General features: G+C 41.6%; 1 long non-coding RNA gene across 1 annotated transcript; it reads right to left on the bottom strand.

Annotated features, from left to right (window-relative positions):
- Nucleotides 1-303: 303 nt before the first annotated feature.
- LOC307022194 lies at nucleotides 304-15754 on the bottom strand. The gene is made up of 5 exons (XR_013803323.1): nucleotides 14922-15754; nucleotides 14765-14830; nucleotides 14472-14559; nucleotides 14272-14377; nucleotides 304-1623 (listed from the first exon to the last, which is right to left on the bottom strand). It is a non-coding gene; the product is annotated as an uncharacterized lncRNA (long non-coding RNA).
- Between the last annotated feature and the right edge of the window lie 953 nt (nucleotides 15755-16707).

The raw sequence follows: 16707 nt of genomic DNA, 5'->3' as shown, positions 1-16707 counted from the left end.
TTAATCACATATTAAATTACCAGGTACATGTATTTATTATCGAAACGGCAGAATTCACATATACATGTGGCGTCCATACATACATATATGACTGTTTTGATCCAATATACAGTATCTGTAAAATATAAATAATATAACAATAGTGTTTTTATAACATTAAAGTACAATAATGTTTATATGGCAATACATTTCCTTGAGTTACATTTTTTTTAAATGCATTATGTATGATTTCTTATGTAGTTAATGTATAAACATAATGAGAAGTAATAAATACATATAGAAATATGGTTTCTGTAGCTGAAAGTAGGCTGAATGGCATTCACACTAATTATACATATTTACGAATTGACCAAAACATAAATAGAAAAAGATTTATGTTTTAAAATCTAATATCATGTTTTTTTAAATATATATTTTTTATTAATTTACAAAGATATGAATTAATTTTTTTTACATTTGTGTTAAGTACCTAATTTATTACATTATTATATCAACAATACATTCCATCTTTGTCCTCCACAATGTATATATTCAAATATTTGTTTATCTTTATTGTTACTTATGATTTTAATAAAAAAATGTATGTCTTATCTTTTTTCTTTATTTTATTGTTAATGTATTCATTTTTTGTTGTTATTTTACTTCTTGCTTTTCTGAAGAAGAAATTGACCAAATGTATCATGTGAGTCTATTGGGAGCTTGGTGGAATTTTGCCACTCAGATCACTATTTGGCCAGAATGGTTGGTCAGTTTGATAGAATGAAGGCATTTAAGCAAGCCAGACTAATTTAGCAACTGAAATATATTTAAATGATTCGAATAGTGTATATTTAGGGTGTGAGAGCAGTTTTAAAATATGTTTTCAGAAGATTTTAAAGACCCTCTATACTCTAAGTGATGATGTCACGATCTCTTAAACTTTGAGAAGTCAAAAACTCTCCTCCGGACCGCCCAATATGAAGGTAAATTGTTTGTTTGGCACTGCAGGGTAATGGCCTTTGCTATCAGCTCCTCCCAGATTGATCAGTCGGATGTGTTCATAATGGCCATATTGATCTCTAGAGTTTACTAGTACTGGTAGATTAGAACCACAACAATGAGATGGGACTCAGGTCCGAAACACAGGGTGGGTGTGGCAGTTGGGTGTGGTTGCTGGTGGAAAGATGGAAGTGTCTCTTCATTGGATGTTCTGATCTCATCACTCTTAAAATCTTCCATGAATAGGATCTGTATTTTCTACTTCTGTGCACCGCATAAGTCCCATATAGGTTTGTCTTGAAATCACATCCATCAAAAGCACATTCTATGGTTTCATGTCTTTTCAAGTGGGAATTGATATGTTGAAAATAGTCTTTTGTAGTAGGATAAAATGAGTCACACATTTTAAATGCTAAAGACTGCACAACTTCACACTCGTCAGTTTCCTGCGAATTGTGGGATCAATCCAAGTGTGTTTGCAGGCCACCCCAAGTCTTAAAGGAGCAAGGGCAGTTTAAATGAAGACAGGGTACTGAATATCCACGACCAAAGGTAAGGTGCTTCACTCGATAGTGCTTGAGAAGCAACCCTTTCGCTGAAGCCACAAATGTGCAGAGCTTAGATTGCCATCCCATCAGCTGCAACCTAAACAAGTGAGGATAAATAGTGTTATCACATGGAGTGAACAGACAGGTTTAATGCTACTTCCATTTACCTACATACTTTTTGGACTAATATGTTTTATCATACAGAGCTTTTAAAATGACACCCAAATGTATTTACTCATTGATGCCAATAATTACATCTACTCAAAACTATAGTTAATGGAACATCTACCGTAATTGCACAAACATTTGGAAAACAGTCAATAAAAATGATTGGAGTTGCAGTGTTCAGAGCCAGGATCTTCAATTTCAGTAGACAATGCGGAAGTAAATGCTTAATATCCGTGACCCAATGTCTCAGGGATATAATTAGTAACAGTTTGTATTACCAAGTCCTAGATAGTTAATCCGTGTATCTATCTTCCATTTGTTTTTCTTTATTAAACAAGTAAACGGAAGAGCGTCTGAGAGGCCTTTTTGCTTTATACCTTGCTAAATAGTCTAATGGTCATTGGAGTGAGGGGCGGGGCGAAACTCACGGAAGTAGCACTCATGTGCTTGGAACGGTGATAATATTATAAACAAGGGGACACCAGAGAGGCTTCTCAACACTCTACTTTCCCCTCCTCGACTACTCGACTCCTCGGTTCTCAGGTAGTGACCCGGAAATGGATTTCAGCGCGCCATGTTGAAGGACATCTCATTTCTCTAAATGCACATCGAGGACAGAGCATCGAGCATCGATAAGGCTCTCTGGAGGAGCTATAATCGAGGATATACTGATGGTTCCTCCACGGCTCCTCCGCGGACGTATTTCCGGTGTTGTGTCAAATTACACCCCCCCGTCATGAAATGCCCCCTTTGTCACGGTAACGCGCATTTCTAAATGACACGTTTACACCTTAAAACGATGTTTAAAACGAAAAGTAAACGTTCAGGGTTTTTATTAATGGTAATTTCCAGACTGTTGTTTAGTGGTAGCTCATATAGTCTTGATTCTGGTTTAACTTTTCGCTCCGTATTTGATGGTAGTGGTGTCGAAATTCATTCGTCAATTCCTTTTCAGTTTTTGTTTATTTTAATCTTTTTTTTTTATTATTATTGTTACGTCCTGTCTGTATAAACGTGCTTTAAAATGTATTGTTTAATTTTACATAGTTGTCATCTAATAATCAAAATATATGTTTACAAATTTACATAGTCTTTGTCAGCATATGTTTGCCACGCTATGCACCCCTTGTTATCTTACATAATAAAAGTGTCACATTCATGAAACTTGCTCCATTTATTGGTACCAGTCCTAGAACCATACCCTGAAAAATGCTTGAGGGTGGGATTAATAGAAACATCTTTTGGGGAGGGGTGCATTTTATGACAGGCCTGGTTGCCACGACATGCACCCCCGTGTGTGTGTGTGTGTGTGTGTGTGTGTGTGTGTGTGTGTGTGTGTGTGTGTGTGTGTGTGTGTGTGTGTGTGTGTGTGTGTTAGACACTAAAAGATCACACAGTCAGACTTGATAAATAACATCCATTAGAGTACCGCACAATTTAGACAAGTTATTCGCAGCACCCTGTGGTACGTTCAATTTAGCTGACTAACCTTTGACAGCATACATCATCACAATGCACCCCAAGGGAGGATTGTAATACTTTATTCCATTACAGAGCATGTATTATGTGTCTCATTGATGTAGGTATTAAGGAGTTTAGATTACTTATCCCCTGGTTGCTGATAGTTGAGAAAATACAAACTGAACATGCAAGTCATGTTAGGGGATATTTAATCCATCATCAAGTTACAGAGGCATACTATCTGATCATAGAGTAGGGGTATGCTTGCAGGTTTGTCTGGATTATAAATGTAACTTGCTTAAAAAGTAACTAGTAGTTAGCATTCATTATCATCTGTCATCACCTGAACCCTTTTTAGCTAATTATATCTGACCAAACTATGATAAATGTTAACTGCACCGTTCAAATAATCCAGATAAACCTGCAAAATGACAGTCATATTGAAAACCTATCCTCAACTTTCCTCATGAACACTGAGTTTTTTCCTATGTTGATGTAACCAGGTTAAAAGCTATTAACGGAGGCAGTTACTCGCTGTTATAAATCATACGCTGTTCCTTTAAGAGATTCAAGATGCTTGGTTACACCCAGAGATGCGCAGCAGAAAGGCGCGCAGTCATGACGTCATAGACAGACGACTCACTGGTAGTTTTCGCGGGAACAGGTAGTTTTAGCGTGGTTTTACAGAGAGACGCAGTTTTGTAAGACGTGTGTGTGTGTGTTCTCCACCCTGCGGGGTCCAACACGAGAGTGGGACGGCGTAAGTCACCAGATATATGCATAACAAAAACCACATTAAGGAATTATATGTTTAAAATGCCTTTTAAGTGGAGTGTGTGAATTTTGTATGTCATGTCTCATGCAGAGGGGAGAAGCAACGCAGTGTTCGGTGCTGCAGGTCGGTTCAGAGAGCATTTGTATTAAAAGTGAGTGTTAAAGTGTTTTGCGAATGATATATGTTGATAAATGCTGTACTGTATTAATTGTTAGTTAATGCATGTACTGTTCTGAAGTGGTAATACTGATGCACTTTTGTGACTGTTATCCTCAGCTGCAGAGGCTATTACCGTTGTTTATTGTTTAGGCTATCTATGCTGTTTACTGATAATTGTTTATCAGTTGATATTGTTGTGAGACAGAAAGGACCATTTACAACTTGTATCCTAATTATTACACTTATTACTAGAGTGTTAATGCTGTTCTCAACCAGAGTGCAGTCGGGGAATAAAGACCCTTAAAATGTATGCTGTGTCCTGTTCTCTCTTATATGACCAGGCTACACAATTTGGTACCAGGAGTGGGGTCCCCTTATCTAGTCTTAGGTTTTTAGTTGGGATAAAGGTAGTGTAGAAAATACAATAGGATAAACAACGGTAATAGTGAAGATTGTTCGAGTCCTATGCCAGAGGGACGGTGCTGACGGATGGAGTGATCTGCTTGGAGTGGCTGCATGTGACTAGTGGCCGACCTTCAAGTCCAGAGAGCTGTCTGCATCATCACTAAAGGACTACTTGAGGGGAAGATCAACGGACATTGCTCTTTTGAGACTGTTAAAGGACATTGTGACTGTCAATAAGACATTTTAGGATGTTCGAAGAGGACAGAGATCCAGTTGTTGGTGTAGGAGAAGAGGACGACGATGAGGGAGACGATGCAGCTTCTTCATTCAACGGTGAGGGGGGAAACCCCATGGTGCAGCTGCAGTCACAGATTGCAGAATTGAGTCAAAAACATGATGCAGTAATGGCAACAATTTCTAATCTTGGTAATGCTACAGCTAAGTCTTATGTGTACATTCCACGTGAGCGTCAGATCAAACCTTTCAGTGGTGATGTGGGAAAAGATAGCCATACCGTTGATGAATTCAAAGAAGAGATGGAGCGTGTACTAAGAACAAGGGGTTTTAGTCCTGATGACAAAGTAGACTTCATCCTCTCACACTTAAAGGGTACAGCCTTGGAGGAGGTTAAACTTTGTATGGGGGAAGACTTTAAGCAACCAACTGATTTGTTTGTATATCTAAAAGCAGCTTTCAGGGAGAAACGTACTATTCCACAGCTGTTACATGCCTTTTATGCTCGCAAACAGTTAAGAGGGGGAAGACTTCCGTAGTTTATCTCATGCCCTTTCCCAGCTTCTTAACGCCGCTATTCAGCAGTCCCCTAATGCAGTGTTAGATACACAGGTCACTCTGAGAGATCAGTTTATCGAAGATGTGAGGGATCCAGCTCTTCGTAGGGAACTTCGTAAGGTTGTTAGGGAGAAGCCCCGCTCTACTCTATTTGATATCCGTGAAGAAGCCATAACATGGTGTCAGGAAGACAGGCCCCGTGGTGCTAGCATCGCTAGGAACAGAAACCTAGTGAGTGAGGGGGGAAGAAGGATTCCAGAAAACACAAACTCAGCCAGCAATGCCCAGAATGATTTAGCACTAACATTACAGGAGATAGTTAAAGTAATCAGTCAGCAGGGTAAAGCTATTGGGGAGCTAACCAGTGCAGTCCATGAACTCACTATGCAGAACGTTCGTTCAGGTGGTGACAGAGATGCTAAACCTAAATTCAAGCCAAAGTACACTGCTGATGGTCAACCAATCTGTTTCAGATGTGGAGGTGTTGGACACATAGGCAAACAGTGCCCGGTACAGTGGCAAGCAGAAAGGCAGTCCACCGTCACACCTGCCACTGTAGTACAGGGAAACGAGATCCCTCCATTGCTATGAGCCGAGCAATGCGAGGCAAGCCAGAAGGCTCAGGGGCCAGCCCGTTAACTAAAGAGTTTTTAGAGAACGTTCTAGGCGCATGCCATGAAGTGGATATCCTAATAGGTGACGTTCCGGCTAAATGTCTCCTAGACACTGGGAGTAATGTGAGCACTCTAACAGAAAGTTTCTTTAGAAAACACCTCCATGGGGAAGATGAAGATATGCACTATACCGCCAAATGGCTTAAGATCACTGCTGCCAACAGGTTGCCTTTGCCTTACCTTGGCTATGTTGAGCTAGACATACAAGCCATGGGCCTAACCATACCAGAGTATGATTTCCTAATTGTTCGAGATGGGGAGGAAGCAGAACCAGACTCAAACCTCCCAGGCATTATTGGTATGAACATTGTCAAAAAGTGCAGGCCGCTAGTTCTTGCAGAGTTCGACACTACTTTGAAGGGACAGTTGGACCATGTCTGGAGAGAAGCTTTTCACCGGCTACAGGAAGCAGAACTGGTCAAGAAGGTGTCCACTGCCAGGGTTGCAGGTAGGAATAAGGTTCACATACCTGCTTCATCTATCGCCACAGTCTATGCAAGAGTCAAAAAGAAAACGTCTGAACGTGATGACATTATGCTGTTGGAGCCAGGAAGCACGCCGTTCCCTGGTGGGTTGATCATCGTCCCCACTTTGGTGTCAGGCACCAGTAGTGTGTTTCCAGTCCAGGTGATCAACTTTTCACAAGAGGATGTTTGGTTACCTTCCAGAACCAGACTAGGTGTTCTCAGTCAATGTCAGGGTGTTGAGGGTGACCCCCATGAAGTGAAGTTTCAGCGGATTTCTGCCGACCATGAAGAAGTGACCATAGACCGGAAAGGGGATCAGGGAGCTGATAGGGACGTACAAGCTCTGCTGGATCTACTGCGTCTTGGTGGAACGCAAGAACAGCAGGCAGAGCTGAGTGCACTCCTGACGAAATACGTCGATGTGTTTGCTATCCATGATGACGAGCTGGGGCATACCGACAGTGTGAAACATGAAATACCACTGATAGACGACACACCAGTCACCCAACAATACAGACGCATACCACCTAACCAGTACAAAGAGGTGAAGGAACACATCTCCGAGCTGTTAAGGAAAGGAGTGATCAAGGAGAGTTCAAGCCCTTATGCCTCACCTGTCGTCTTGGTGCGTAAGTCTGATGGTAGTCTGAGACTGTGTGTCGACTATAGGAAGCTGAACGCCAAGACTAGACGCGACCCATTCCCCTTACCACGGATTGATGAGAGTTTGGATGCGCTATGTGGTGCAAAGTTCTTCTCAACAATCGACCTGGCCAGTGGCTATCACCAGGTAGCAGTCCACGAGAAAGATAGGCAGAAAACGGCCTTCACCACACCGTTCGGCCTATATGAGTATGACAGGATGCCTTTTGGACTTTGTAACGCTCCAGCGACCTTCCAGCGCCTTATGCAGTCTACGATAGGGCTGCAACGATTAGTCGACATAATCGACGACGTCGATCATAAAAATTCGTCGACGCGGAATTTTAGTGTCGACGCGTCGTATAAAAACAATCAGAGAGCCGGTAACGTTAATTCAAAACTGCGCAAATGTTCATTTGTAACTGCAATGCACTACAGGAAGTGCTGGGGGCAGTATACTCTCCATTGTCTGCCATGACTGCATTCTGTACTAACAACAAAGAAGAAAGAATACGAACGATGGCGGAAAGGAGAGAGAATGAGGGTGATGAAGAGCTCAAAAAAGCGAGACCGAGAGTTTCGAAAGTGTGGGAGTATTTCACAGACGACAAGCCAAAGAAGTCAGTGAAATGCAGAATTTGTAAAGGGGAATTGGCATTCCACGGCAGCACTACAGTGATGCACGAGCATTTAAAACGCAAGCACCCTGGAACCGTGAGGACTGCTACTTTGGATCATGGGTAAGTTTGAGCAAGTTAGCCATAGTCATGTTTACGTTAGCTTACATGTTGGAAAACAGAACGTCTCATGGTTAATGCTTGCTAAGCAAACGCTATGTCAGTTATGTTGAGGCTGCGTGTCCACCAACGAGCTGCTAAACAGCGCCAAGCTTACAGCGTAGTAGAGCACACTAGAGCTTTATGGACGCTGTAATTAATTCCAAACTTAAAATAATAATTAACAAGGGTCTGCGAAATGACAAGAATAAAATGCGATTGAATTGATCCTGGGACTGGACAACAGGGTGACATTCACAGGTGTGCAGACTTGAGGTAGAACATGCACTGGAGCCCGGAAAAGGAGCCGTGCCCACAGGAAGCAGAGATGGAGGGTGTGACAGAAATAATCGTTAGATTAGTCGACTAATCGAAAAAATAATCGACCGATTAGTCGACTACCAAAATAATCGTTAGTTGCAGCCCTAGTCTACGATGAGCGGTTTAGTTTTCCAGATCATGTTGCTATACCTAGATGATTTGTTGGTGTATTCATCCACTTTTCAAGAGCACCTAAGAAGACTCTAGACAGTGCTGAAGAGACTGAAAGAAGCAGGACTGAAAGCTAAAATGGAGAAATGCCATTTCCTGCAGTCAGAAGTCAAGTTCCTGGGTCATCAAGTCTCGGAAGAGGGGATAAACACAGACCCTGACAAGATAAGTGCAGTCAAGCAGTGGCCAGTTCCTAGCACAGTGAAAGAGCTTGGGTCTTTTCTTGGCTTCGGTAGCTATTACAGGAGATTTATTGAAGGTTTTTCTCAAACAGCAGGGCCTCTGCATGATGTTGTAAATGTCTGTCTCAGAGAGACCAGCCGAGCTAGGGTGAACCAGTTATTCAAAAACTCTTGGACACCTCAGTGTCAGTTAGCTTTCGAAGAACTTAAAGAAAAACTGTCAAGTGCTCCAACCTTAGGCTATGCAGACTTTACACGCCCTTTCATACTAGAGATGGACGCTAGCAACTCAGGGCTAGGAGCAGTCTTGCACCAAGAGCAGGGGGGTAAGAAAAAAGTTATAACCTATGCTAGTCGGAGGCTTCGTGGAGCTGAGAAGAATGATCGAAACTACAGCAGTATGAAGCTGGAGCTCCTTGCGCTCAAGTGGGCTGTGACTGAAAAGTTCAGGGGTTATCTATTGGGGTCCAATTTCACCATTATAACAGATAACAACCCACTGTGCCACCTCTCAACCGCTAAACTAGGTGCCATTGAGCAGCGATGGATGTCTCAGCTAGCTGTGTTTGACTTTGATGTGAAGTACCGCCCTGGACGATGTAATACAGCAGCCGATGCTCTCTCACGACAACCAGACGACAGAGAACCTGAACTGGCAAGTGAAGACGCAGAGTATGACGATTGTGTTGCCATATGTAATGCACTAAGGGCAGGGACAGCCTTAGGGCCTGATCTAGGGGCAACAGGGGTCAAATGTTTCAAAGTCAGGGAGATACGTGCATCAGAAGCAAGTAGCAGCGCTGATACTGACGTGGCACCGGGGAGCACCCCGACGTTGCCAGGATACTCCAAGGAAGAGCTGTGTGACTTCCAAAGTACAGACCCCATACTCTGCAGCTTTAAGATGTTTTGGGACAGAAAGAAGAAGCCTACCTATCAAGAGAGGTTAGGTTTAACGAAATCAGAGCTTTCATTGTTGAAACAATGGCAGCGAGTCAGAGAAGAAGACGGACTCTTGTTTCGTGTCATTGATGATGCACACATCGGAGAATGTCATCAGTTGTTGTTACCGTCCTGTTTGAAAGAACAAGTACTCAAGAGTGTGCATGATCAAATGGGACACCAAGGCATTGAACGAAAATTGGCCATACTGAGACAGAGGTGTTTTTGGGGAGGCATGCATTAAGATGTGGAACAATGGGTGAAGAGGTGCCACAGGTGTGTGTTGACAAAGATGCCACAGCCCAAGATTCAAGCACCCATGACACCATTCTTAGCTTCTCGTCCATTGGAAGTTGTTGCTGTGGACTTTGCCACCCTTGAACCTGCCACAGATGGTCGTGAGAATGTACTTGTGGTGACTGACATGTTTACTAAGTTCAGTCAGGCTTTCCCCACAAGAGATCAGAAAGCAGATACTACCGCTAAAGTCATCTTGAAAGAATGGTTTATGAAGTATGGTGTGCCAGAACGCTTACATTCTGATCAAGGCAGACATTTTGAGAGTGCAGTCATTGCTGAGTTATGTAGACTGTATGGAGTGAAGAAAACCCGCACAACACCACATCACCCACAGGGAAACCCCCAGTGTGAGAGGTTTAAAAGAACCTTACATGACTTGCTACGAACTTTGCCTCCTGAGAAGAAGCGTTGTTGGCCTGAGCACCTGCCAGAGCTTGTGTATGCATACAATGTAACACCACACTCAACCACAGGGTACTCCTCACACTATTTGCGGTTTGGGGCACATCCACACCTTCCTATTGATGCGCTGTTAGGCCAAGAGCCAGCGACAGACGACGGACCTGACTGGTTAGCAGTACACCAGAAGCGTCTCCATGAAGCACACACCAGAGTTAGGAGCTACACCGAGAAGAAGGCTGCAGAGAGAGTTGCGCAGCAAAGGGAGAAGGTGTACTGTCCGTCTGCTGATGTGGGTCAGCTGATGTACCTGCGACACCGTCCGCCCGGAAGAAATAAGATTCAAGACGCCTGGGCAGAAACAGTGTACAGGGTGGTTGAGGTGCAAGAGTCGACATATGCAGTGGAGCCAATTGAATGAGGGCCAATCAAAAGGGTTCATAGATCCAACCTAAGACTCTGCGTGACTCCTGTGCCAACACTAAGACAAAGACAAACACCTGCTAGGGTGAGTGAACCTACCTCATTCCCCGAGCCAGAGGCTCAGTTCGAAGATCCAGAGTATGTCGTGGTAGAGGAAGTCAGATATCCGAGAGCAGAACAGTCACCTAACCCGGAGCCTGAACTATTGGATCAGTTGAATTTAGAAGTCCACGACGAGAAGGACAGGGACGAAGAGTCAGAGAGTACAGAGGAAAGTGACAGTGATACAGGATCAGAGAACAATGACTTACCTGATGAAGACCTGGAGGTGAGACCTGTACCTACTCCACGGAAGAGAAGGGAGACTAGGTTAAGCGTGCCGGTCCCTGCTCCACGTAGGAGTCAGAGAAAAACTGCTGGGCTAAACAAAAATCCAAACATTCTTCCCAGATCAGCTTGCAATGCAGTGCCTTTAAGTCCTGATATACTTTCCCAGTTACTTGCGAATATGGTACTTTACACTTCAGGGAAACTGCAAGGGGAATCCTAAAATGTAGTTAGTCATCGAGGACGTTGACTAGTTAGCAGGGGAGAATGTAACCAGGTTAAAAGCTATTAACGGAGACAGTTACTCGCTGTTATAAATCATACGCTGTTCCTTTAAGAGATTCAAGATGCTTGGTTACACCCAGAGATGCGCAGCAGAAAGGCGCGCAGTCATGACGTCATAGACAGACGACTCACTGGTAGTTTTCGCGGGAACAGGTAGTTGTAGCGTGGTTTTACAGAGAGACGCACTTTTGTAAGATGTGTGTGTGTGTGTTCTCCACCGTGCGGGGTCCAACACAAGAGTGGGACGGCGTAAGTCACCAGATATATGCATAACAAAAAACACATTAAGGAATTATATGTTTAAAATGCCTTTTAAGTGGAGTCTGTGAATTTTGTATGTCATGTCTCATGCAGAGGGGAGAAGCAACGCAGTGTTCGATGCTGCAGGTCGGTTCAGAGAGCATTTGTATTAAAAGTGAGTGTTAAAGTGTTTTGCGAATGATATATGTTGATAAATGCTGTACTGTATTAATTGTTAGTTAATGCATGTACTGTTCTGAAGTGATAATACTGATGCACTTTTGTGACTGTTATCCTCAGCTGCAGAGGCTATTACCGTTGTTTATTGTTTAGGCTATCTATGCTGTTTACTGATAATTGTTTATCAGTTGATATTGTTGTGAGACAGAAAGGACCATTTACAACTTGTATACTAATTATTACACTTATTACTAGAGTGTTAATGCTGTTCTTAACCAGAGTGCAGTCGGGCAATAAAGACCCTTAAAATGTATGCTGTGTCCTGTTCTCTCTTATATGACCAGGCTACATTGAGAACCCATATCTTACTCAAGACCAATATGGTAATTATGGGACTCTAAAGACTACATAAAGGTGTTGACTTTTTTACTGAACACTTAATAATTTCCTATACTAACAATAGTTGCATTGGTTGAAATGACAGTGGACAGTTAATGATGGTTCCTTCGGTGCATTATGTGCATCCAGGACACAAGTACGGTTGATCCACTGGAGGCCTTTGCACACATTGGTGGTGGTACCACCGCTGACAAATGTCACAGCAAATCTGAGAAAACAATAAATACTTGTTATGTAAGGTATGCATTATGGGATTTTTTATGATAATAGAATATCTCTAATGTATTTCCCACTAACATTAGAACCATTCCTTCAATTATCAAAATCTTTCAAAAACATAAATGTTGTGTCATGAGAAAGAAATACATTTTCAACAAAAATGTACGGAAAAACAAGCAAAACATTAATCCTTTATCAGTTAATCCTGAAGATGCCAAATATAGTAGCAATTACCAACGCAAATGTTATGTTGATAAAGTCTGGAAACATATTTCTGCTAATTTTCTTTATTTGTAATGTGCAATAGGAAATTACCAAATGTTGTTCATCCTGCTCCTCCATCCCGCAGTAACAGCAAAGTCTGCTTAGATCATATGTTGAGACAAAAAGTAATCAATATCTTCAGATAAACCAAATTGCAGATTTGGGGTCAAGTTGACCCATTCCAATTTTTGACTAAAAGGTCAATTATATAAGGACACATTTGTTGTGCAGGGTGGTCTTTTTATTATTTTGGGTGAAAAAAGGCAAAACACACACCATAGATTTTCAAAATTATTAAATCTGAGCACAGAGGAGCCATCTGTTACTTCTTTCGCACTCTCCTTACCCTCTGTAGAATGGGAACCTGCACAATGCCATTACAAAACATCCCAAAACTTATTTCGCATGAGACTGTACGCATCAATTTAAGTTTGGTTCTCATGGTTCTTTTGTTGTTCATCACATGTATTAGCTTTACAGCTTTGATTATAATAAGTTCAAGGTAAAAATTAACTAAGGATATCAGTTAAAAGTAATACACACCAATGAGCACATTGAAAGGAGGAAGATGGGGAAATCTCACATCTTAAAGGTGACCTATCATGTAAAATGCACTTTTGTACGTCTTTTATACATGAATATGTGTCCCCGGTGTTCCAGGGAACTCACCAAGTATCAGAAAACTCAACCCTCTCTATTTTCCTCCATACCCAAATCTCTTAAAAAAGGGGCTGCAACGGATCTGATACAGATTGATCCAGATTTGAACACTTCTGTGACGTCACACAAGTGGCGCTACGGCTATTGGGCCAACTCCACCAATCAGGAGGAGACAGCCACGGACATTGCTGTTCGAAAGCGCTGGAGACGCTGTAGTACATATGCCAGGCCTGTAGATGGTGCTGTTCTCACAGAATCAGCCCATGAAAAGACAGTGTTAAATTGAGCGAAATGAGGAATGGCTAAAATGCATGATCTGTTTGGTATTTTGAAAAATAAAAATTATAAATATGCCTTATATAGGTATGGTCCTATACTATATTATTGAAATATAGCATGATAGGTCCACTTTAAATAAACCGCAGAATTGAAAGGGTGTGTTTGTAGAGTGTGACGTGTGTAGCCTATATGAAATTGCAGTTCAAGATGCCTGCCTGCGATGCTTCATATGTTATCTGTATAGTTTGGAATTGAGATACACAATATACTGTATGTAGTGACTATTTACCCTAATCTATACTTAAGCCACTGTGTTGCTTTTAAAACCCTGGTAATGTCCCTGGTCAATATTAACCCAACAGTACCAATGGTCCAAGCAGTGATACAATACAACAATTTGCATGGCACATTATTAATATACTAGGTTATTGATGCATACTTATGAGATAAAATTAATAAAAGTAACTACATGAAGTCATTGACAATGTTGAGAAAAAAGGTAACAAAGCAGATTCTCTGAGTAGAAAAGTAGCAATGTCCAGCCTCAGCTCGTGCACTGCCTTCTGTGAGGTTTCAAACTCATTAACCCCGAGTAAAATCTTCTCTGCAAACTGAAGAGAACTCTGATTAGTATATGGACTGCATGGTCTATGATTTTACCCTCAAATGGAATACAGACAAATGACCCAACAGATTTAAAGAATGACATGTTGTACGTATATGTGTAGTTTGACACAATTCAATACATATTTGATCAAGATGTATAAAAGCAAGTCAAGATATTCAGTCTTATTGCTACTGAATTTAAGTTTGGGTAAATGCATTTCACACTCACTTTTAAGGCCAGGACACCACAGGATGTGCTGTCTTGTTGGCGATTATGGGGGAGGGTGCTGCATGTCCACCTTGACACCTTGCAGCCTTTCATCCTTATAAAGGCTCTACAGTATGTAGATAGTGCATGTGTCAAGATGCAGCACATCATTGTCAAAAAACTCATGCAACACCGGAACTAGTACACTGTATCAAATGTACCTTGTAGACTGTAGGCACACCTTCATTTTGCCTTTCCCTTCTCCAAGTGGATCCAAGAAGAGGGTTTTCTTCTCATGGGGTACATTACCTTTTATTATTCACAGGGAAACACAACATGCATTAGGCAGGAACCATACACTAGGCAGGTACGATGTAGGGTATTGTTTAGATGTTATCAATAATAAGTGACAGCATGTATGTGTGGCCCGGTTATCTTGCAAATCACTAATTATATATGGTGTATACAGCACTATAGATACAGATTGGAGCTTAAAATATTCTCCTATTCTCACCAACAACATCCAGTGATGGTTCTCGTTCACAATTCCCAAGATGACTGTCTGTGCCATTGGATCAACCTGAGAGTAGTTGCAAAAGTATTACATTCCTGTTGAAAAATGCACATTTGCAACATTTACCAATGCAAAGTAATTCCAATCATGTACATACCCGGATTCTTCCAAATTTGTATTTTCAGATGGCGGTCATAGCGTAGCTGTCAATAACAGCTGCTTGACCGTCATCGCACTGGTTGAATCTTCTTACAATGAGTGTAAGGTAGGCATTGATCACCTATGAGAAAAATGATCACAATGTATTAAAAAGAGGCATGTTTACTGTAATACTATCAACTACATTGTTGTAACGTCACTGAATGTCCTTTTATGATTTAAGTCAATAAAACTGTAATACAATGTTTTGTGACTTTCATTAAAACACATGTTGCCCATAGAAAACCGCAGTGACGCATCCTAGAAACCCAGAAGTAAACTTCTTCCGGTTCCTTCATCAAAAACCAATGCAATTTTACATAGGATTTTGGAAAATAGCTCGAAATAAGGTCTGTGGTTGACACACCATAGACCTTAGAGAGGGATCACGTTTTGTTCAGCCGGATAATCTCCACATGTCAACCCTACTTTTATAATTTTTGAATCATAAATCTATTCGCTAGAAGCAAAATTCTAACGTTATGCTATAAACGAACTACCAGCCAGTACAGCAGCAGGGTCGCACGACTTCAACGTCACGCCAACTTAAGATCGTTTCAACTGACTTGCACTGAAACTGCACTTTGAACACTTTAAATATATTATTAACATTTTAAACTGTATACCCCGGTTATCTAGGCCCTTTTTGTTTTGTTTAATGTGTACCACGTTTATCTAGGCCCTTTTTTGTTTTGTTTTATGTATACATGTCACACTGTGGGAAACGATATTTCTGGATGTATAACACATGTAGAATTTTTGACAATAAAGCTGACTTTGACTTTCGCGCGCTTGCATATTTTAACAAAGCTTTTCATTTTAGCCACACTGAATTTAACTAGAAGTCATGGCTGTGTCAATTACTAGTCTGATATCGTTTTACAAAGATGACAAGGGTGTAGATAGAGGAGAGAACCACTACAAGTCAGGACACATAAACAGTGCAGCCTAGATGAAGGTGTGCTTACCGGTGTTGTCAGGGCTAGCATGAGGGACAAGGTTTATAGTGTCGGTGAGTAGTGATAGCAAGAGTACCGTTAACCTAGAGTTAATTTATTCACATTAGTGACATTAATTCCCATCAACAAATCCATTTTATGTGTCATATGAAATCTTTATTACAAATATTACACACCAGAAAACAGAGAAATATCCACGAAAAAAACATACAGTAGGCTATAAACAATTAAAGGGATAATTGGGAAGTCATTACAAATGTAAATATATTTTAAATAATAAAACAATCCCCCCACCACAGGTATCCACAGCAGAAGAGAGAATTCTCTCCACAAAATGTGAATGCCCACGTGGAGAATGGAAATGCAGTCATGCGGCTGCATTAGCCATCTTTGCCATCCACAATTTCAGCTGCACTGACACCCCCTGTCAGTGGAAGAAGCCAAAGGCAGCTAAACGTACGCATTCGGTGGAGGAGCTATTTCCTCCAACCAATAACTAATTTAACCCGCTGACAAGAGAGCCCACCTCTGAACATCGTGACTGGCTGAGGGACAGACTCAGGGCCAGGTTCTCAAGAATTTCTTAGCTTCTCTCCCCTGAGCCAGAAGAGGAACACTACAGCTTGGAAACACTTACTGTTCCTGAAATTATCAAATATGGTGGGCATCAGGCAATTGTGGCAAGCATGGCATTGTCTGAGGAGCAACAGAGGGCAATTAAGGTGGCTACCACTGGTCAGGAAACCAACCCAAACTGACATTTGTTCAGGAAAGGAAGGTTGACTG

Source organism: Notothenia rossii, assembly GCF_949606895.1.
Source record: "Notothenia rossii genome assembly, chromosome: 1".
Taxonomy (NCBI): domain Eukaryota; kingdom Metazoa; phylum Chordata; class Actinopteri; order Perciformes; family Nototheniidae; genus Notothenia; species Notothenia rossii.
The sequence above is the reverse complement of the archived record's forward strand: the minus strand, read 5'-3'. Positions and strand labels throughout refer to the sequence as shown.